We start from the raw sequence: 18,647 nt of genomic DNA, 5'->3' as shown, positions 1-18,647 counted from the left end.
GAACCCCAAGAAGTCAAAAAGTCAAAGAATCATAAATTACAGAAAATGAAAAAAAAAAAAAAAACCATGATTAATTCAATGCATTAACCACTAAGACCAAATCTTACCTAAACTCCGCCAGGTTTCCTGAATACCCGTAAAACTGATCATGACCTCAGAAAGTATGTTTAGCCACAGATGATTCTTCAGCCGTCACAGCCAAGACAAAGCTTCCCTGAATTAGATTTTATTACTTTATATCCTTTGCAAATAATCATTGTCTCAGATAAAATAAAATCAGAATCACTATTAAGTCCCCATGTCCTTTTCCTCGTGTCCCTAAGGAAAAATCGTAAAGCACACTCCTCAGCTCACATGACTCCTAGAATAAACTTAATTTCAAAAGACAGAAAGGAGAAATAAAAATATCAATTTTTTTGTTCCATCCTAAAGTAAAAATGATTTCATATGCAACAAGCCTTTTAGAGCATATATACTTATAACCATCCTCCTGTTCTCTAAAGCACTTTGTATATAACTTATAATAAAAAGTAAAAGAATTTGGCTCAATTAATTAGGAGAAAATATTTATTTTAATTGACAATAAAGCCCTGGGGGAAAAAAGGATGAATGGATATTATCGGAATGAATCTATTTTAATTATATGGACTGTAATGGACATTTTAAGACAATATCCTTATTTTTTGTAGATGTTTATGCCTATCATGATTATAAATGATGATCTGAGTTATGTTATCTGAAAAATATTATTAGTTTTAGAAACATTGCCTCTCAGTGTAATGTCATTTTAGTATAGTGGTAGGAGATATGTTAGTAATTTTATTTATCCAGCATCATTACTGTACTTATTTTGACATAGGAAGAAAAAAACATAATGGAGTGTATTTCTACCATTAACTTTTATGATCTTTAAAAATTACTTCCAGAGATGACTATCAGTAGACAGTAGTATTTTAGTCTTAGTGATACCAAAGGATGAAAATTTTCTGGAAAAATAATAAAATAGATTATAACATAAAGTGGCCATGTTTATAAACTCTTAAAGCCACCTAAATACTAGTTATGGTTATTATTAGCAGAATAAGCTCTTAAAGGTTGTATGATCTACACATTTTCACTCTTAAAAATCTATGTAATAGTATGACTGGTATTTATTCAATAATAAATGCATCAATTAAGTTGCATGTGTTCAATGAAATCTTTTTAGAACTTAATTAGCAGCAAGTGTTACCAAATCATTGTCTACATCATTAGAGGTATACTTTCCATTATTCTTCAGGAGCAAAGAAAAGATTAACCTCTAAGGATAAAAAAAAAACTCAGTTCTGTCTCCTGACAGATATTCTTTGAAAAAGTAGACTACTTTCATCCATACTATTGTGAGATTTCTGTAAGAAAATAGTTTTGGTAGTTTCTGAGCAGTTTTAAGTTCGTTATTAAAAATGGTGTGCTTCTGGGGCACCTGGGTAGCTCAGTCAGTTAAGCATCCAACTCTTGACTTCAGCTCAGGTCATGATCTCATGGTTTATGAGTTGAAGCCCTGTATCAGGCTCTACGGTGACAGCGTGGAGCCTTCTTGGGATTATCTCTCTCTCTCTCTCTCTCTCTCTCTTTCTCTCTCTCTGCCCCTCCCCTGTGCTCGCTCACTCTCTCTGAAAAAAAAAAAAAACTAATAAAAAAAATTTAAATATTGTGTTTCTGGAGTATATGTATCACACACCAGGATGCATATTTTCTTGCTGGATAGTATGTATATATAGCATTATCTTAAATTAATTCAATTCTGTGTAACATGTTTTCATTCTAGCCCTCAATTACTCTTCCTCACCCTGACACCTACCCAATCTTTGAGTAGTCACTAACACTGCTCTTCCAGGAATGCTACATTATTCTGTTTTCATCTCTTCATCAGGACACTCTTCATACTGAGACCCGAAGTGATAGCCTATGCTATAAGACATCCATTAGACTTCGACATCTGACAGTCCTTACCCTCATGGTTTCTTCCCCACCCCCCAACCCACCTGGAGAAATTAAGGCAAGTTTATCCAAGGGCTGGATTAGTGTTACCTAAAGCAAATTTCAACATTGAAAAGAAATTTTATGATTTACACAGTTTACTGAATAAGACATTTATTGGTTCCAAATCTCTATACATATTTTCCCATGTGGACTGAAACATGTTCACCTATTTATATCTATTTTCTTAAATATGAGTGTAACCAAGCAGTATAAGATGATGAAAGGAAAGCCTTGTTCACTGATCTTATTTTAGAATTTCTTCTTAGAGATGAGAAAGAAAAAAATCCATATTAGGTGATCTTGAGCCACAAAATTCATAGTATCATTCTCCATTGTTTTCTCAAGTTATTTACAAGTTCACTGTCCTTTCCCTTCACGCACCTTAAAAATACTTCACATAATATCCAAAACCATATTGTAAATTTGATAAATGAGTCTCTTAAGATCTATCATTGTTGGCATTGGTGTATTTCAAGAATGTTGTGTTAGTGGTTAACTCACCACATAAATATATCAATAGTTATTCATCATTAAATGAGACTGATTAGACAGTTTCATTTTTTTCACAATTACTAGATCACAAGGGGAAAATTGTCTAAAATTGGACATTATATATTATTAACACCTTCAACATCTTTTTAGAGGAACTTTGTTAGAGAGAAAGTAGTAAAAAGTTAAAAAGGAAAAAAGTTATATGGTGTCCAGGACATTTATGTAATGAAAAGCTGGGTTTATTTTCCAGTTTGATATTAGAAGCAAAGACCAAAAAACAATGTACATACTGTGACTCAGAACCAAATTGTTACATAACATAGATAAAGGTATTCAGGTATTATTTGGTAGCTGATTCTAGACTAGTTTTCATAGTGCCACACACAACCCCACAAACAGGCAAATACAGGCTGGTCAGGACAAAGGCCATGGCACTCTTCATATCCAGATTATTGGAGGGAATGAGAAAGAGAGAGAGAGAGAAGTAATCAGAGCTTTGCTATACAGCTTTGTATATCTCCTATACAGAATACATATGAAGAGGGCTCTCTTGCTATAGAAGATTCAGACATGTATCCATTTTTGAAACTTCAAGAATTTAGGACAGTACTACGGTTATCTGGTCCATTACAGGGGAATTTTAGAAACCTGTGAACTTTATTTTGGGACATCAAAATTCTTCCTAATTCTTCCTAGTGGCTGTGCTCTTCAGTTTCTTCTAGGTCAACATCATTCTGTGTGAGGTCCACAGATCACTGTCTGTTTGCAAACTGGTCTTAATCCACAATGAATTAAGTATAAAACTGAGGGTAAGCATTTAAAACAGGTGTCTACACACTAAAATTCATGAATTAGCTGCCCCTTTGGGTAAATAAAATTCTATCGGAATATAGTCATGCTCATTCATTCACATGTTGTCTCTGACTACTTTGGAACTACAATGGAAGAATCAGTAGTTATGGCAGAAATCATATGGCCCAAAAGCCTAAACTTTTTACTATCCAGGCCTTCACAGAGTTTTTCAAACCACCATACTACGATGCCTAGAAACATTAATAGCAAGTTGACATGATCATGACATATTTTTCTAGTATTTCTAGTATTTTTTTCTGTATTTTACAAATGTATTGGTCTACAATGGGTTAGCAAAGGGAAAAAAAGGCTCTTAACACAGTTTAAGACGTGCTGTTCTGGATCAGATATATTTCATGATGAGGTAAGTCTGTTCATGAAAATCACTTTATTTTGAACACACATACTGATGTCAATGGACTGGCATTTAATGAGATTCAAGGGATTAGTCAAGATTATTCTCTGGCTGGACTTATACTTTTTCAATGCTTCTGTCTTAATAACAGTTTGTTATAATTAGCTATTGTAAAAGCAGATATTTTTCACAACAAAATACTACTGTTGTGCAGTGGTAATAAAGATTTTTAAAAGGGGGGGGTGGTGAGCCTGGGTGGCTCAGTCAGTTGAGTGTCCAACTTCGGCTCAGGTCATGATTTCACGGTTCATGAGTTCCAGCCCTGCAACGGGCTCTGTGCTGACAGTTTAGGGCCTGGAGCCTGCTTCGGATTCTGTGTTTCCCTCTCTCTCTCTGCTCCTCCCCTGCTCACTCTCTGTCTCTCTTTCAAAAATAAATAAAAAAGTTTTTTTAATTAAAAAAAATACTATTGTGCAGTGGATTTTCTAATTACATATTGGCTTAAGTAAGACTCTAGGCCTTACAAAATTTCATTACAATACAAATTTACAGAAGCTACATATACATGTTATTTATGATTTTAAAACTCCCAAACCTGAATGAGATTAGCATGGATCAAATGGAAATTCTTTAGCCAAACATGAATTTAGTTTATGGCTTCTTATTATTAAGTTTGGTTTTCCTACAAACCATGCTTATTCATAAAATAAAATCTGGATAAATTTTCAACATAAAGTTGATGATTTCTTCTAACTTTTGGGCTACATATAGTACTAGAAAGTATTTGCAAACCAGCATAAAACATTCTCCTTTTTCGCTGATCAGAAAACTACAGGAATTTTAGTTATCTTGATAATCTGGTATCAGAATTATGGCTTGGCAAATTAACAATACTTAAGACTGCCCAAGGGACAAAGACTTTCTAACTTGTACTTTCAAGTGAGATCAGACTCAGCTCACCCACCATGGGTTGTTGGGGACTTGGAACTGATTTGGGGAGTGGGCTAGGCTCCTGATTTTGCTCTCAAATTCCTCTAAAGAGGATGCATGAACATTCTAATCACTGACTACATATTCTGTGGTCTCTCCAAAGGAGGATGAGTACCCCAGGTCCTTGCTGAGAATTAATCACTGTTAACATACTTGCAGATAATCAAGATTTATTAATTTAGATTTAATTATGATTTTGGAAAATATGACCCAACAATGTTCTCCCAGACATTTACAAATTACCTTATTTATTGGGTCAGCTGCCTTTCCTGTGAGATAGTATAAAACAGTTAAATTAGAAGAAAATTATATCTAGAAAGAATTATCACTTTCAAGTATCATTTTAACCAAGTCATAAAAGCTAAGGCCAAAAGAGTCTGCTCTGTTAAAGAAACAAAGATCTTTAAGAAACACAATAAATCTTAATAACAAGAATAAGAAACTCTTTAAAATTCCACATAATTAGTTGAATAAGCTACTATCAAGGAGGATGCTAGTTGAAACATGTAGCTATTTATAGTGATAGTTAATATAATTCTACAAAGATGATAATAACCAACTTAAAATTATGTAGCCACAAAGAAGTAGATAAAGGACCTTCCTCCCAAACTTCAAAAACTAAATTTCTAAGAAGTGGGACAAATATTTCTACCAGCAGTGGTGGAGATGGAAAACAATAGGATAAGTCAGTTGTAATTTTGAAAATCTGTTTAAAGATGTTTATGTAGAAGTAGGGCTATATGTCAAATTAATTTAAGTCACTTACATTTAGAAATGCAATTTCAATGTACTATTTTCATTCTGCATAAGAATTTTGCAATTTATCTTCTCACCAGAATTAAGGCCCATTATCAAAATAACTAGATATAAAAAATTAAAATGTTGGTGGATTTCTGTGACTGGACTTGTGATTTCAAATATGCATATTTGTAAGAAAAAATTCATAACTTAACACCCAAAAAAAGGGTGGCAAAAAATGTAATTTGGTTTTAAGTACATTCCAATTTATAAACTTAAGAGTTGAGTTTTAGACTTCTATAGAAAGCAAACTTTTAAGAAACATGTTAGAGAGGTGCCCAGGTGGCTCAGTCAGCTAAGTTTCTGACTTCAACTCACTTGATCTCACGGTTTGTGGGTTTAAGCCCCGATGGGGTTCTGTGCTAACAGCTCAGAGCCTGGAGCCTGCTTTGGATTCTGTGTCTCCCTCTCTCTGCCCGTCCACTGCTCGCTCTCTCTCTCTCTCTCTCTCAAAAATAAACATAAATAAATAAATAAATAATAAACAAAATAAAAAACATGTTAGAGATAACAATACTTTTTTTTGCATCATGAGATCACAAACATTTCCATATCAAACATCTCATTGAAATTTAAGAGAGCAGTGGAGCCTTTTTTTGCAGATAAAATGAATATAAGGGCGTCTGGGTGGCTCAGTCAGTTAAGCATATAACTCTTGATTTCAGCTCAGGTCATCATCTCACAGTTCATGGGATCAAGTCCCACCTTGGGCTCTACATGACAGTGTGGAGCCTTCTTGGGATTCTCTCTTTCTCCCTCTCTTTCTGCTTCCCCACCCCCCACTCATGCACGTGCACGTGTGCTCTCTCTCTCTCTCTCTCAAAATAAATAAACTTTCTTAAAAAATGCTTTCTTCATTTCTGTTTCAATGTGTTATCAAAAACATTGTTTTTCAATATCATATATCATTTGATACAGCATTTCTTTTCAACTCAGAATTTCCATCTCTCTGCTACAGTCCCCATCTGTTTTTTTTTTTTTCTTATCTAAGTCCTCCATTGGAGTCCTTAACATATGAATCATAGCTATTTTAAATTATCCATCTATTCATTCTAATATCTGTTTCATATTTGCATCTGGCTCTGATGCTTGCTTTGGGTCTTAACAATGTAGTATTATATTTTATGCTTCGGACAATCATTGCAAATTTTTATTGAAAGCTGGACATGTTGTATCAGATAATAGAAAACTGAGGTTAAAAGGTCACTAGTGTGAGGATTTTATTAGCCTGCCTAGGAGTTTCTCTTTGTTTAATGTTTGCCATAGTTACAGGTACAGGGGTTTCATATTTCTCTAATGTCTTTGGTTTATTCTCCTCTGTTGATTTTGGCTTCCCTAAGTACTCCTAGTCAGAGACAGTATATGTCTTGCAGCTTTTCATCCATGGCCCACTATTATTATACTGGAATCCTGTTGGTATGATAGTAGGATGTGATGATTAGAAATATTACATTTCTATTAAAACAGTCTTTTGGTGGGGTGCCTGGTGGCTCAATCAATTAAGCATCTGACTCTCGGTTTCAGCTCAGGTCATGATCTCATAGTTTCATGAGTTCAAGTCCCACACAGGACTCTGTGCTAACAACACAGAGACTGCTTCAATTCCCTCTCTCCCTCTCTTTCCACCTTTCCCCTGCTCATGCTGTCCCTGTCTCTCTCAAAATAAATAAATAAACTTTTAAAAAACTTAAGAAAAAATAAACAGCCTTTTGGTGGCCTTATGCCTCTGGTCTATGAAGTGCTCACTCGCTTTAGGTAAGATAGGAAGGACAGAGGGCCTGCAAAGAGAAGAATGTCCTTTACCCAAGGCTCTGTATCCACACACTGATAAAGTTTTCCTCCTGGACTGTGGGCCTTTATTGCATAAAGCCCCCAGACTTCTTTCAGCATTACCTTGTCAGGATAGGATGGGTGTGACAACTTCCAAGCTTTTTAAAAGTCAGAGCCAAAACTGAAAGTCTAATCCTCTACTTTTAACTTGACTTTTGAAGCCACAATGCTTGGATTCAAGTCCTGACTCCCATGTCAGAATTATAATTTCCTTTCTTACCATCAGTCTTGTTTGTGAAGTTATTCAATCTTTTCTCTCTTCTAATAAGATTGCTTAATGATTTATCTTTTCACAGAATCTAAAATATCTACCAAACATTCTGAGTAGGTAATTTGATTTTCCCAGCTTATCACTGTAATATCAGATGACAAAACTTCTAGAATGCTGGCATATTCATAAATAGACATCTTTTCAGCTATACATTTACCCAAAGATCAATGATCTAATGACTTATGGATGAGAAGTAAGTTTCATATGGAATACCTTGGGATTAACAGTGATTGTGAATAAATAATAATTTTCAAAGGTGTATTTATATTAGTCGGGTTCTCTGGAAAATCAGAACCAAAAGGAGTGTGTGTGTGTGTGTGTGTGTGTGTGTGTGTGTGTGAAAATGAATTGGGCTCACATGATTTTAGAGGTTTACAAGTCCAGAATCTGGTCAGGCAGGCTGAAAACCCAGGAGAGCCAATGTTCCAGTTTGAGTATAAAAGCTGTCTCCTGTAGGACTAGGAAGAGTCAATGTTGAAAATGAAGTCTGAAGGCAGTCTGCTGGACAATTGTCTCTTGCTTGGGAGAAGCCAGTCTTTTTGGTCTATTCAGGCCCTGAACTGATTAGATGAGGCTCACACCCATTGAGAAAGGCAGTTTGCTTTACTCAAAACTCAGAAATTTCACTGTTAATCTCATCCAAAACACCTTCACAAAAACATTCAGAATAATTTTTACCCAAATACCTGGATACCTTATGGCCCAGCCAAGTTGACATTGAAATTAATCATCATTGGGGCACTTTGGTGGCTTAGTTGGTTGAGTGTCTGACTCTTGATTTCAGCTCAGGTTATGATGCCAGGGTTGTGGGATTGAGCCCCATGTCAGGCTCAGTGCTGAGTGTGGAGCCTGCTTAAGAGTCTCTCACTCTCCCTCTGCCCCTCTCCCCTGCTGGCTTTCTCTTTTTCTCTCTCTGTCTCTCTCTCTTTCAAAAAAATTTGAAAATTTAAAAAGAATAAGCAAGAGCTTTTAAAAAATTAATCATCACAGTATTTAAATAGGTACCTTGACATGGGTGTACTATATTTTCTAGAGCAATATTTATAAATGGATATTAGTATTATTTATTTTATCAACGAGTAAACTAATAGTTATATAGAATAAGTGATAATTTCATGACCACAAAGTATATATTAGAATAAGAATTCAAATTCAGGTCTGACTTCAAAGTCCATGCATATTCTTTTTGTATCCTATAATTAACTAAATTTCATCCGGCTCTTACTTTGATTTTTTTATACTGTGTTTAATTCTGATTCTATTATCCATAGCCATACCAGCTTCCAACTAAGTAAGTGCTAGTATTATACAATAAACAATGTGTCTAGTCTTTGTCTCAGGTTCCTTGGACAGAGCTTCTAAACCACTGGAATTTTCTCAGTAATAAGAGTACATTTGTTATTTATTTAAAAAGGGGGTAGGCCCCTTTTTAGTGTAAGCTAATGATATGACTCATGTTAGGCCCTTACATAGTGTCAAGATGGGTGCTGGCCATGCCAGAAAGACCAATCATGAGATTAGAATGTTGAGGTGACATCAGCTTGACTTCCAGGGAGGAAAGGGAAGGCTGAAGATTGAACTCGATGACACAGCTAATGATTCAATCAATTATGACTATGTAATAAAATTTCAAAAATGTTCTAGGTATTGAGGCTTAGGTGATCTTCCTAGTTGAACACATCAACGTGCCAGGAGGCAACTATCTCCTGATTCCACAGAGAGAGAACACAGAAGCTCTACAATCAGGATCTTCCCTGACTTTGTCCAATGAGTCCTTTCTTTTGGCTGGTCTTCACTTGAATCTTTTGTAATAAAAGTATAATCACAAGTAGAGTGCTTCCTTGAGTTCTATGAGTAATTCTAGTGAATTATCAAATCTGAGAAGGTAGTGGGAATACCTAATTTGGAGCCAGTTGGTTAAAACTGTGGATGGCCTGGGAACCCTGTAACCTACAGTTGGTGTCTAAGGTGAAAATAGTCCATGCAAGTGCAAAGTCTACAGTAAGGTAAACAGTAATGTCCACTTAGTGTCACAACTGCATCACAGTATTACGGATAGTCTACATGAATAAACTTGGTGCATCTAGAAGTCATACTACCCTCGAGAAGGGATAGGAAATATGGAATAATTCTTCCTTTTTCATCCATGATGGTCATTGTTTCACATGGACAAAATCACACTTACTGAGCCTAGACAAAGTCTCAAAGCCTTAGAGTGCTCCTCCTCCAAGTATAAGTGACATCACCACTTGATTCAAATTACAAATTGTTCATACAAATTAATTTGACTAGCTCTTCTATACAAACCAGGCAACACAAGTCACCCTAAGAATGGGACACACTAGTAGGTCATGTGTTCAACCTTATTTCAAGTAAGCAAAATTAAACCCATGTTTCTCAACATATTGCAAATCATTGGTCAAAAATACTGTTTCTCAAACTAATTTCCCAATGGTAGAATTAGGGTCTAAAGACCTATGAGTAGGGAGGATAAAGAAGGCCAGATTAGGGTCTAAATCTTATTTTGTATTGTAACATCAATGATAATGCAAATAATATTTTGTCAATTACAAAATATGGGTTTCTGTAAAGTTAAGCACCAACTAATTAATAAGGTACACAGAGGTACAGCTTAAATAAAAGTAGTGTTCTAAGTCCTAATAATCAACAGCTAAATCAAAAGGATATGAAGAGAGGGGTACCTGGGTGGCCCAGTCAATTAAGTATCCAACCCTTGATTTCAGCTCAGGTCATTATCTCACTGTGGTGAGATTGAGCCCGATGTCAGGCATGAAGTCTGCTTGAGATTCTTTCCCTCTCCCTCTGCCCCTTCTCCATGCTCCCCCATGCTCACGCTCTCTCTCTCTCTCAAAAAAAAAAAAAAAAAAAAAAAGGATATGAAGAGGATATCTGTCAGGCAGAGGGACTATAAATCTATAGAATGGTATTAAGGAAGGAGACACAAGCAGTCCTCCTCATATTACAAAATGCATTATAGTCCTGGATGCCCATATATAAAATGCTCATAATTCTTGAAGTGGGGGTTACAACAGCAATTGAGATAACAATACATGTATATATAATCAGCTCATTTACAGCTATGAATGATAGCAGACATCTCCAGATGAAGGTTTACTATTGCTAAGTCAATAATATAGATGAATGTTTCTTTTGCAGTAATAATTCACAATTACAGGGAATTTTTCATTAAATAAAACTACTTAGTAAGTCTGTGCCTATCAAACTCCTTCCATTTCTTAAAAAGGGATCATTACTCAACTCTGAAATATTTACCTGTGGTATTAAGTGAAATGAAAAATCAAGAGCCACACAAATGAAGTGAAAGAGGAAACTATCTTCTTTATGAACATATTGTACTTCATTTGTTTTTGTAGACACTCTCCTCTATGCTATCACCTTTAGCCATCAAAACAACCTTAAAATATAGACATCATGATCCTTGTTTAAACTGAACAATCACAGTCTCAATGATATAGGCAATTTGGCAAATGTTACACAGCCAGTAAGAAATAAAGCAGGGTTTTAACCTGACATTTTATCTCTATTCAAATCTTGGCTTCCCCCAGAATGTGTTTAGATAGAATAAATCATTGTTCCAAGCAACCTAAAACAGTATAAATTGTTTCTTTCTTTGATTGGGACTACTGATTTATAAAGAAAAAGTCAGAAGATAATAGAATATCCTCACGCAATTTTGAGCACCTCAAGGAAAATATACCCCTAAGTAAACCTCACCAAGGCACGTTATTGTGAAATGTCACAGCACCAAGAGAAAGACTAACATGGGATACCACAAGGACTATCCTGAAAAAAAAAAAAGAAAAAAGAAAAAGAAAAGAAAATGAAATACCCAATTCCATCTTTTAAGAACATCTTTAAAATAAGAGTCTTTTCTCCCCTTCATTCTTTTCATTATCATCAGGTACTTTTATTGCCTTATTTTCTCATTCTGGCCTAGAACACAAACCTAAGGATATTATTCTTATTATAATTTAAGCTTGTAACTAAAGAATATTCACTTCAAATACCAGTATTTCCCCCCACACATACACACTTTCTGTACGAGTAAGACTGTCAGTGTCTAGAAGATGACACTTAGATACATCAGTATTCTGATACAATCCAATTGGGACTTATTTTAACCAATACTCCATTCAAAACAGTATAGTTGGGGGAATAAATAAGGTACTTATACTTCTTTCAGTCTTTTACATTTTCCCAAAGACGTTCTCTTCGTGGAGACAGATTTTTTCAACTTATTATATTCATTCTACTAATTATATGAAAGCTTTTGTCACTAATGAGCTATGCTTTTTGCATTTTTAAATACTTAATAACACTTGATGAATGTCTAACAGATAATGAGTAATTCTCCAGGGAGCAATATATTATTTCATGTCATTGTTCAGTCTTTTGTGTCAGTGAACAAAAAGTAGTAAAAGAATTTGAAAGGAAAATAAATTCACAAAATAAAGGATTTTTAAGAGCTAACTTTATGTTTGCCAAGTGACATGTCTCTAAGACATTTGCCTGAGAAGACAATGCCTTTAGGACAAAGGGTAAAAAATATGTTTTAAATTAAAATGAATAATGAATTCCAGGCAGTCTCTTTTTTAATACTTATTAAAGTATTAAAGTGTGTAATTAGTCTTCATTTCATAAAGTTTAATTTTTTAAAGTGTTCTGGAAGCTAACATATGCTTGACATATGTTTGGTCAGAATAAGCCACACTGACTTAGTATTAGAGAGCATGTACTAAAGATTATAATGATTTCCTTAGTTGAAGAGCCTCAGCTCTTCGATGATTTTCTCAGGTATGTTTCAGAAAATTAAGAACAAAATTGTTTGGGATGCCTGAGTGGCTCAACCACGAAGTTAAGCGTCCAACTTCGATTCAGGTCATCATCTCACTGCTAGTGAGTTCAAGCCCTGCATCGCGCTCTGTGCTGACAGCTCAGAGCCTGGAGTCTGCTTCAGATTCTGCATCTCCCTCTTTCTCTGCCCCTTCCTTTCTCCCTCTCTCTCTCTCTCTCTGTCTCTCTGTCTCAAAAATAAACATTAAAATTTTTTTTAAAAAGTTGTGTCAACTTGGGGCGCCTGGGTGGCGCAGTCGGTTAAGCGTCCGACTTCAGCCAGGTCACGATCTCGCGGTCCGTGAGTTCGAGCCCCGCGTCAGGCTCTGGGCTGATGGCTCGGAGCCTGGAGCCTGTTTCCGATTCTGTGTCTCCTTCTCTCTGTGACCCTCCCCCGTTCATGCTCTGTCTCTCTCTGTCTCAAAAATAAACAAACGTTTAAAAAAAAAAAAAAAAAAAAAAGTTGTGTCAACTTAAAAAAAATTTCCCTTTTCTAATTTTTAGAATTTAACATAAAGAACAATAAAAGGAAATAAAGAAAGGATGAGGATGGATGTCATAAATTTTCAAGATAAGAGCCTGCCCATAAGCCAGTATTATATGAGGTGCCAATGGGTAACTATTACCTAAGGGAGTCATAAACAGTTTAGTGTAATGTAAAATATCAAAAACAAGCAGATTAACAGTTATTAGACTTAATCCCACCATTGATTTAGTATTACTCAGTAACTATCTAAAAATGATTTATCTTGTTTTTCATATGATTTTTTAAATGAATCAATTTGAAACTTTATCACAGAACTCTACATTGAGAGGATCATATGGTTCTTATCCTTTCTTTTATTAATGTGGTGTATCACTTTGATTGATTTGTGAATATTGAACCAGCCCAGCAGCCCAGGAATAAATCCCACTTGCTCATGGTGAATAATTCTTTTAATGTACTGTTGAATTTGAATTACTGGTATCTTGGAACACAGCAATACTACAGGGATATTAGCCTGTAGTTCTCATTTTTAGTGGGGTCTCTGTCTGGTTTTGGAATCAAGGTAATACTGGCTTCATAGAATGAGTTTGGAAGCTTTCCTTCCATTTTTATTTTTTGGAACAGTTGGAAAAGAATAGGTATTAACTCTTCTTTAAATATCTCACAGAATTCCATAAAAGATCTGTGATATGGAACATAGAATAACACGTATTGTTATTAATAACATAAATAAGATGCATTGTTATTAAGAAGAAAGATAACCTAAAAGAATAAAGATAGGGGAATAAAAATTAAAAAAAGAGAGAGAGAAAGGGAGAGAAAAAGAAAGACAAGAATGGGGAGAGAAAAAACAAATGAAAATGCAAAGTAAATTACTTTTTTTGCAGTGGGTAATTTGATCTACATAATTAGTATAACTCCCCACTCTCTCACTCTTCTAATTCTTTTTTTTTTTAGTGTTTATTTTTGAGAGATAGAGACAGACAGTGCATGAGGGTGGGAGGGGCATAGAGAGAGAGGGAGACACAAATTCCGAAGCAGGCTCCTGGCTCTGAGCTGTCAGCATAGAGCCCAGCGCGGGGATCGAACTCACAAACCACAAAATCATGGCCTGAGCCAAAGTCGGATGCTTAACTGACTGACCCACCCAGGCGCCCCTTCTATTTCAAAGCAAGATACTCTTGTCATTTTCTATTCTGTGTCTTCCTCTGTCCCACAACATACACTATAGCTGTAGCTGTCAACAGGCACAGTATTAATATATTTTGTACCATGACTTCGCTGCTTTGGATTTGGGGCAGATATTAAAAATCAAGTCACTCAAGGGGGAGGAGCCAAGATGGTGGAACAGCATGGAAGCTTTTTGTGTGTCTCGCGTCCATGAAACAGAGCCAGACCAACACTAAACCATCCTGCACACCTAGAAAACTGATCTGAGGATTCACACAACAATCTGCACAACCTGAACCACAGAATTCAGCAGCTTTGCAACACGAAGAGCTGATCTTGGGGAGCAAGAAGCCCCGAAATGTAGGAAACCCCTTTTGTGGGCAGAGAGAGGGCAGAGACTGGGGAGGGGGGGAGCATACGGGAAAAGCACCACTCCCCAAAAGCAGCTGGAGAGAGGGTAGAAAATTTGAAACAGCCACAGGGACTAAACTAAAAAGGGAGAAAGGAGGAAGGAGAGGGTTTAAATTCCATTAAGACTGTAAACAAGGGGAGCGCAAAGGCTGCAACTCAGCAGCTCTATACCTGGCAGTGCTCTGGTGGGAAGGGTGAATCCCCAGGAAAAGAGTGGGGTCCGGGAGGTCCTCAGGCCACACGGAAAAAAGCGGTTCCACTGCTGGAAGGACACTCGGTAAAGACTGTTGAAGCCACCTGGTCCCAGCAGACCCCGGAAGGCAGACACATTCGCTGGTGCTGGGGCAAGGTCGTTAAGGGTGAAGCCTGGTGCCAGATGTGTGTTGCGATTTTCCAAGGTCCCTGAAACGCTGAGGCTACACTGTCTCATGATTTTTTGGGGAGGGCGGGCTGTCACCTGGCTGCAGTCTCAGGGCACTGGCGACAGCAGGGTCCAGCAGGCATTCCTGGGTGCAGCCAACATTCGGCCATTGCTCAGTGAGACCCTCCCACAGAGAGGCGGAGCAGGTCAAAGCCACAGTCCTTCGGAAGTAAGGGGCCGGGGAAAACAGCCGCATCTGAGACAAAACTTGGGAGAGAAGTACTACCTGGAGCCTGGTCACAGAGAATGGAAAAGCGGGGAGTGGATACGGAGGACCGGTGTGTGATTGCTATCCGGGAAAACAGACTGGGTGGCTGGGTGGCTCCAATTTTCACTGCTCCCGCTCATGCGCATGCGCACTGATGAGCACCGCAACAATTCACCCCAGTAGGCTAGCAGCGCCATCTAGGGGAGGGCGGAGCTGTTACACGGAGCCCTGCAAAACTGGGCCAACCTAGCTCTTCAAGAACACAAATGTTGGGGCACCTGGGTGGCTTGGTCAATTAAGCATCCGACTTCAGCTCAGGTCATGATCTCGAGGTCCATGACTTCGAGCCCCGTGCCGGGCTCTGTGCTGATTAGCTCAGAGCCTGGAACCTGTTTCAGATTCTGTGTCTCCCTCTCTCTCTGACCCTCCCCTGTTCATGCTCTGTATAAAAACATTAAAAAAAAAAAAAAGAAAACAAACCTCACTGCCGACTTAGTTTACGAACTATAAAGAGCTACATGGACTGACCTCTAGTGGAAACGAAGCAATTTCAGTCCTACTTCAATCTGTTAACAGGTTCACCTATTCAATTGGTTTTTCTTTCTCTCTTTTTCCTTTTTCTCTTTTACAATTCTTTTCTTTTTCTTGAATACAGAAAGAGAAAAAACTCATTTTTATTTTCAATTTTTATTAAAAATACCTGTCTTTAATTTTAATTACTATATTTTTTACTTTTGTGTAAATTTTTTCAAATTCTACTTTACTTCCATCATTATATTGTAGTCTACTTCAGTGTACTCACCTTTTCAAATTTTCAAACAATTTCCTTTTTTTCTTTCTTTTTCTTTTTTTCATTTCTTTTCTTTTTCTTGATTACAGAAAGAGAAAAACTTCATTTTTACTTTCAATTTCTTTTAAAAATATTTTTATTTAATTTTTATTACTATGTTTTTTGCTTTTATATAATTTTTTTCAATTTTTTATTTTTTTAATCTTTTTTCTCCTTTTAGTTTCTTTTTTCTTAAATACAGAAGATGAAAAAATTCATATTTCTTTTTAATTTTTATTAAAAATATTTTTCTACAATTTTTTTCTAGTATATTCTCTACTTTTGTGTATTTTAGTCTACTTTAGTGTATTCATTTTTTCAAATTCTCAAACGATTTGCTTTTTTTCTCTCCCCCTTTTTTTTTGTTTGTTTCTCTAATCTGTCAAACCACTTTCTACACCCAGACCAAAACACACCTAGGATCTAGCATCATTTATTTAATTTTGTGTGTGTGTGTGTGTGTGGTTTTAATTTTTAATTTTAATATTTTTTAATTTTAATTTTTTTTAATTTCAATTTTTCTACCTCATTAATTCCTTTTCTCCCTTCAAAATGATAAAACGAAGGAAAGAAAGACCACGAAGAAATGACAGCCAGGGATTTATCCAACATGGACACAAGCAAGATGTCTGAACCAGAATTTAGAATCACGATAATAAGAATACTAGCTGGAGTCGAAAATAGGTTAGAATCCCTTTGTGCAGAGATAAAAGAAGTAAAAAATAGCCAGAATGAAATTAAAAATGCTATAACTGAGCTGCAATCACAGATGGATGCAGCAGCGGCAAGGATGGATGAGGCAGAACAAAGAATCAGCAATATAGAGGACAAACTTATAGAGAATAATGAAGCAGAAAAAAAGAGAGAGATTGAGGCAAAAGGGCATGATTTAAGAATTAGAGAAATCAGTGACTCATTAAAAAGGAAAAACTTCAGAATCATAGGGGTCCCAGAAGAGGAAGAGAAAGAAATAATGGTAGAAGGGTTATGTGAGCAAATCATAGCGGAAAATGTTCATAGCATGGGGAAGGACACAGACATCAAAATCCAGGAGGCAAAGAGGCCTTCCATTAGATTCAACAAAAATTGACCATCAATAAGGCATATCATAGTCAAATTCACAAAATACTCAGGCAAGGAGAGAATCATGAAAGCAGCAAGGGGAAAAAAGTCCCTAACCTACAAGGGAAGACAGATCAGGTATGCAGCACACCTATCCACAGAAACATGGCAGGCCAGAAAGGAGTGGCAGGATATATTCAGTGTGCTGAATCATAAAAATATGCGGCCAAGAATTCTTTATCCAGCATGGCTGTCATTCAAAATAGGAGAGATCAAAGTTTCCCAGACAAACAAAAATTAAAGGAGTTTGTGACCACTAAACTAGCCCCGCAAGAAATTTTAAGGGGGACTCTCTGAGGGGAGAAAACATGAATGTGTGTGTGTGTGTGTGTGTGTATATATATATATACATATATATATATATACACATATATATACATATATATATACACACATATATATATATACATATATATATATACATGTATATATATGTGTATATATATATCAAAAGCAAGAAAAGATCAGAAAGGACCAGAAAACACCACCAGAAACTCCAACTCTACAAGCATCATAATGGTAATAAATTCATATCTTTCAGTACTCACTCTAAACGTCAATGGATTCAGTGCTCCAATCAAAAGACACAGGGCAACAGTAATGGATAAGAAAACAAGACCCATCATATGCTGTTACAAGAGACCCACTTTAGACCTAAACATACCTACAGATTGAAAATAAGGGGATGAAAACCATCTATCAGACTAATGGTCAACAAAAGAAAGCCAGAGTAGCCATACTTATAACCCACAATCTGGACTTTAAAATAAAGACTGTATCAAGAGATGCAGAAGGGCATTATACCATAATCAACGGGTGTACAGACCAGGAAGACCTAACAATTGTAAACATTTATGTGCCAACTGTGAGAGCACCCAAATATATAAATCAGTTAATCACAAACATAAAGAAACTCATCGATAGTAATACGATAATAGTAGGAGACTTCAACACCCCACTCACAGCAATGGACAGATCATCTAATCACAAAATCAACAAGGAAACAATGGCTTTGAATGACACACTGGACAAGATAGACTTAACAGACATACTCAGAACATTTCATCCTAAAGCAGCAGAATATACATTCTTCTCCAGTGCACATGGAACATTCTCCAGAATAGACCATATACTGGGACATAAATCAGCCCTAAGTAAGTACAAACAGATCGAGATCATACCGTGCATATTTTCAGACCACAATGCTATGAAACTCGAAATCAACCACAAAAAAATTTGGAAAGGTAACAAATACTCGGAGACTGAAGAACATCCTACTGAAGAGTGAATGGGCTAACCAAGCAGTTAAAGAGGAAATTAAAAAGCATATGGGAGTCAATGAAAATGATAACACCACAATCCAAAACCTCTGGGACAGCAAAGGCGGTCATCAGAGGAAAGTATATAGCAATCCAGGCCTTCCTAAAGAACGAAGAAAGATCTCAGATACACGACCTAACCTTATGCCTTAAGGAGCTGGAAAAAGAACATCAAATAAAACCCAACACCAGCAG

Source organism: Panthera leo, chromosome B1 (assembly GCF_018350215.1).
Source record: "Panthera leo isolate Ple1 chromosome B1, P.leo_Ple1_pat1.1, whole genome shotgun sequence".
In the NCBI taxonomy this organism is placed as follows: domain Eukaryota; kingdom Metazoa; phylum Chordata; class Mammalia; order Carnivora; family Felidae; genus Panthera; species Panthera leo.
Note: the sequence above shows the minus strand (reverse complement) of the source record.